Consider the following 6,378-nt stretch of genomic DNA (forward strand, 5'->3'; position numbering starts at 1 on the left):
TAGCGCTTTTTACTTGTCGCCCCTTGTCCTTATCAGGATCGGGTCCACAAAGATGTTACATGCAAAAAGCTGACCCACGCACCAACTACTTACTTATAGTGTGAACTAATGGGTCAACCTAGTTTTGCGTGGGTTATGTGCGAGATATAATCTGTCAAGTAAAGCTAGAAATAAATAAAAATCGGCGTAAAATTATTATTCAGCCAGACGGCAAATGAAATGCATGGTAAAAAAGAAAAAAATATAAAAAAGAATACCCCTTGAGAAAATACAATCCTTGAAAAAAAATCAGGGGAAATGAGCCGAATAAAAAAAAATGAATAAAAAAAGTAAAGCTAGAAAGACAGTTGTAATAAAAACTGATAAATAGAGCTTCAAAAGCTCTATACATAGAATAGAGCGGAACTTTCTTCTTGATAGCAGAAGAAGCTTTACGACGTAAAATTATTTTATGGTTAGCTGCTACTTATTTACGCCCACGAATTTTTCTTTTTGACAGAGAGAAATACTTTGGTTGTTTGTCCCATAGTAAGTACTTATTCGGTGGTCCCATGAACAACTTTAGAAATCAAACCCAATCTCTCATAAATAAACTCAAGGTTCCCCCGCCACTGCCATTAAGCCTTTGTACTAACTTGTAAAATAACCATAGAAGGTTCAATGGCTGGCTTAATAACTTTGGATGATTTTGCGGTATGCGCTTACATTTCGGGCAGCTTTAAGACGAGCAAAAAGTGTCACTACAGAGAATGTAACGTCGTCCGCCCACCGCAACTGGAATATTACAAAACTTGATAAACAACCATAAAAACTTTGACGGAGCTGACATTAATTATTATGTTTGTATTCAAGTAAAGTCGTAATTTAACACTAACTTTACTTTGCGGTCTACGTTTAAGACACATCGCGGTTCTCTTAGGAATATTATTTCCTCTAGTTAAAATAACTTTTATGTGCCATTAAATAGCAATTAATATTTTTTCCTTCGTAACTATTTAGTTATTGATCAAAAGTTAGTTACAGTGAGCGTCAAATTATTCGTGACATCCAAAGTAGCCAAAAAGTTCGCAACACGTCTTTGTTACAATTGGAATAAAGTTGTGTTGTCAATTTTTTCACCTCTTTGGGTGTCACGAACTATTTGACGCTGACTGTACAATCGACGGCATAACAAACAATAGATAAATATCACAATAAATATGTTAATTTTAAAATATCTCTTATTACAACTAGATAAAATGCCAGTGTGTAGCTCGATTTGCCTTCGCCCTTGCAGCCAGGAAAACTGGAAGTCGAAGCGATGAATCAATTCCAACGCAAATTGTTTAGGACATTGACTCCTTTCTGTTCATTAAATTTTGTATTGTATTTCTTTTATTATTTGTATCGTCTGGCAGGTAAATAAATTGTAAAGAACCTTTTAAAATGACTCATAAAGGGTATGAGTTTCAAGTTCAACGCAGTATTACAGAGGTCAACTTTAAGGTGGTGTGAGCCACCATGATAAAGCAGCGCCAATTTCTTGTAATTTATTAAACATCTACCTACATCTAGTAAGTATACCTATCCGTCGGTACCACCATCATGACTTTGTGAACGTAATTTTGTCAGTATGCCTGAAAAACGTTTAACCCTCTCATTGTAAAGGTTTAATCCTCTTTTATTAGTGCATGTCTACATTCTTATGTTTAGGATTTTTTTATCGTTTAATCTAGAGTTTATAGAAATATTTATAATTTTACCATAGGTAAAAATTTAATGGCACCTAATTATAAGAATCGTTAAAAAACCATTTGTGACCACACAACCCTGAAAAGCTTAAAAAGAATCCTCCAAAAACGTTAAGGTCAATAAATCCATACTGAAAATATGAATGTTTATGCCACGTACATGCAAAGCAGGCTTATTGGGTGTGAGAACGTGTGGCCACCGGATGCCGCCGCACTAATAGTCACAGATACACGTTTATGAGAATGTTATCAACACGTAAAAGCTCCAATCTCGGGACTGTGGCCTACTTTATGGTCCACACTGGAGCTGAAATGTAACAGAAGCTTTAAATAAGCTTCGTGTCATGGCAGTTACAGATAAAAGCTTGCTAATTTAAGCGCTGACTTTCGCTGTCATTTTATTTTGTTGTTCTTTAAAAATAACTTGCAAATTGGATACTGAAATAGAATCATTTTTATTTTTACTTTTGTTTCAGACGAGACATTATTTTAAGTACTAAATGAAATATTTAATGTCATGTAAATGATACTTTTTAGAGTATCAATAACGATTTTTAATTTTAAAACATAAGCCGGCTGATAAAAAAAATAACTCACTTATTATTTTTTATAACAATATTGGTGCGACTACGTTTACCTACTCGATTAGATTTTGAATGATGTTTATATTTGTCTCGATTTCACAAAACAGTATTTTTACATACAAATGATTAGACGCAAATACAAAACTGTTCATTACTTAAAGAACCTTGAAAACACATTCTAGTTTTCTTTTGTCCCTCGTAAAGTTTTCTACAACTTCTTTTTATTCCTAACAGCGACAATCAAGAAAACTTGTTGTAGTTTGAACAATACTATTTAGATTTCAAATCCGTTTCTTAAAGGCGGTGCAGCAAAAAATATAAAAATGCAAAACACTTTTAAAAAGCTAAAACATTTTCATTAGGATAATTGTCGTTTGAAGTGTATTTTAAAAACTAACAACGAAAATTCACAGAAGATTTAAGTTGTATTGTTATCGTCTCGAAGAAAGTTTTGCAATAAAATCAAGATTTACACCTTTATTTGATTAAAATAATAATAGTGCAAACGTGCATCACGTATAAACTTATGAACAAAAGGGGAAAACTATTAAAAAAGAAAAATAATACATTTTATATCAAAGTTTAAATCCCCGTATGTATGTTTATTTTAAACTTATCTCAAAAACCTCATCTGTTTACTTAACTAATCGCGTAACACAAGAAAAGCGTTAAAGCGTAGCAAAAAGTTCCCTTTCATCCTAACCAGTAATTAGTCCCAAACGCTACGCAAGTGTCCGTAGCTGCGTGCAAATGCAAGCGTACTACGAGGGCGGGCGCCCGCCGTCATACCGTGTCGCGCCGCCCTGCCAGAACCCCGCGCCTTGAACCGGGCGCGATGTAACTGCTACGAACTACGAGTATGCTACGAAACTCGCGTACTTATAAGCAATAACTTATTCAATACATCAAATGTTCCGAAGTTCAAGTATTAACTTAAGCCGACATACTTTGCGACGTGTTGTCGAAGTTTCGTGCGCTTTCCATAATGACGAAGGTAAGTTGTTTGAAATTTCTTGTCGAAACTTTTCGGTGTAGTTTGTTTTATTATAACTTTCTAATGTACATATTTCATTACCGTGTCTATTTATGGAGTTAATTAAATTTCCAAAATTTACAATATAATTAATCTAAACCATCGCTATAATTATAACACTGTATTTATAACGTTTCCTCCTACTTAACGCAGTGGTTAATTATACGAAAGGAATGTTAATCACCACAAGCATTTAAAGTATATTCACAAATTCTCATATTAACAGTTTGCTGAATAACGTTGAACGATTATGACGTGGACTACCACGTACTATACAAGTACTATACTTAATCACGAGATTAGATAATCGTTCCCGGTATTTATTGACCAAACGTTACACATTGGTAACTACGCATCGAGGCGATTGGGTTAAGTTAATGAATCACCTACGTTTGCTACCGCGTGGCATTCAAATACACCCCAATTTTAATAACGAAAGATATTTCAAGGGGTGACCGAAAGAAATGACTTACTCGTATAGGGCGACATCTTTCAAAATAATACGTATAAACCGTCAAATTTCACCGTAAAAATGGTAACCGCCAAATAGGTTTAGAATAGTTCCATCTACTTTCATTGATAATTTCATTAACAACCTGTAATTGGCAAACATTTTTAAACTGAAACCCTAATAATGTATACTGTGAATGTCTTTATGTGTACCTACCTATTGCTGTTGGTGTATCAATAAAAAAACAACCTACATAAATATAAGTCCATACCTACTAACTACTACTTAATAAAACGTACCATAACGTATATTTTAAACACGTTAATATGCACACTTCCTAAGAGACGTCTGTAAATCAGGATGCATCGAAATCATTTTGAATAGAACAACATTGAAATGCTAGTTTTCATTACTTGAATCAACTTTAATAAAATAATTAGCTGCTAATTACTCTCAATATTATAATTATCAATTACCTAATTATTTAATCACCTTCTTCGTCCTTCTAATTCCGAGGTATGGAGACAGTTTAGCCATTGCTAAACAATGCTTTTGAATTTGTAGACCAGTGTTTTTAGTTTCTTTCCACTTGGTAATAAGCCAAATTCTTATTTAGGACTAATAATTTTTATTCTATGTTTATGCCCCTGGTATAGAATTTAGCAGCAGGTATTTTATTTAAATAAGTATCGATTTATTATTTATTTTTATTGCCTCGTTAGGTATGTGCAACGGCAGTAAAAAGGAAGAGCATTAAGTACTAGTTAGGTAAACAATCGGTTTTTGTATCCGGGTAAAATACTAATTTAAGTTTTAGACAGTTAATTAAGTTCGCTGTTTAAGTTTTCGCTTACACCCTGTATAAGCTTGACCCGAAATAAAAGGACGATGCATTTTCACTTTGTGGCTTAAGTCGGCTAGATAAACCCCAAATGAAGTCTGGCTGAGAGTAAACTTCATCTCAGATATTGCCGTTTCAAGGCAAATTTCACACTGTTATTAAAAGAAAACCATTTTCGTTTCACATTTCTGACCAAAACTCTCAAATGTTTTTTCCAGTCGTTTTTAATACAACGTAATAATGCTTCTGTGGGTTTGAACATAATGACACAAACGATACGCCTTGAGTGCTTTAATAAGTTATTAGAATACCCTCTCAAGTATTCAAAAAATACAAAACAGAATGTTCATAAAACATTTCAGTGAAAAAGTGTTTCTAATTGAAGGTGAATTGAGTGTACTGTTTCAGTCCAAGCGTTGTAAGTAAATGCAATTTGTGAAATAAGTAACAACAATTGTTTTAAATAGGTACAACCGAATAATAATGATTAATAAAATAGTTTTTTTTGTATTTATGCAAATTCTGCTAAAATATTGTTTCAAAACTGAAACATGACTGAATAGTTACTCCATATCAAACTGAAAACATGGGTATCAAAACGCAATTCATTTAGATATTATACATATGAAAATCCTCCTAGATGAAACCAACTCTTTGATGCCAAACATCAAAATAATTATTGCAGTATACGCTTTATACTGCTATTTTCTTTAACCGAAAAACATCGACTATCCTATTGTATTAATCATAATACAAAAAGAACATGATATCGCCTGACGAAATTCGGTCAAGGAAGGCCTTAATTAAAATTAATGGTATTTTTCCTTCACCCATTCGTTTTCTTAACGAATTCCACCTTAAGGAACACGATAAAGCTAGGCGTATCTTTTTGCGGCCACAATGCCTATTGCTTTAAACAAAATAAGATATTTCTACTTTTTCTTCAGGAACAGTAAGAGTTTTAGAATTTTAATCTCTTAGAATTTAATTATAAGAATAAGTAATTATTATTTTTTTTCAAACCCTCAGTCAAACACATGAAAGGTATTTTAGAGTGATTAAACATAGAAAATTGTATAAATTATGCATACGTTGTATGAAAAGAAGTAGATAAAGTAATAAACTAAGTAGGTAGTTATACATTTTAGTTTATTTCACATTTCAGTCTTTTTATATATTAACTGATTCTTAAGTTTTAAGCACATACCTACTTACTTATTGTGTTTCTTTAGAAAGTTTTTAACAGTTTACAGGTTTTACAGTTTACGAGTAGTACTGTGTAGGTACACAGTACTAAATTTTGAAAGCCAGTTACATTTTTCGCCAAAGTTTGCTTTAGAACATACTTTATTTAGGAAACAGCAAATGCTAAAGATTAATTAATTTAAATCAGTAATAGATACGTAATAAATTGTGTAGGCATGTGTTATTTTGGATCATGTTGTCCTATTTACATAAGTCCAGTAGAATTTATCTAGTTTGGAAGAAAGTAGAAAAATGTAAAAATAAATAAGTAGTTACATAAATACAGGACAAGATGCCCCACTTGTTACATCATAGGTGTATTTTCATCTTTGCCTATATACCTACATTAATCACTTTTATTTCTACGAGTATAACAGACTGGAGTTGATAAGTGACGTTTGTTAGCGACGCGATTAGCAAGAACCTTTATAGTGTTAGTTAGTTAAACTCCTTGATTAATCTTTATGGTGTTAGCCCTAGATTTAAAAATAAAA

This window comes from Ostrinia furnacalis, unplaced genomic scaffold (genome assembly GCF_004193835.3).
Source record: "Ostrinia furnacalis isolate ACB-3 unplaced genomic scaffold, ASM419383v2 OfSCF0208, whole genome shotgun sequence".
In the NCBI taxonomy this organism is placed as follows: Eukaryota; Metazoa; Arthropoda; class Insecta; order Lepidoptera; family Crambidae; genus Ostrinia; species Ostrinia furnacalis.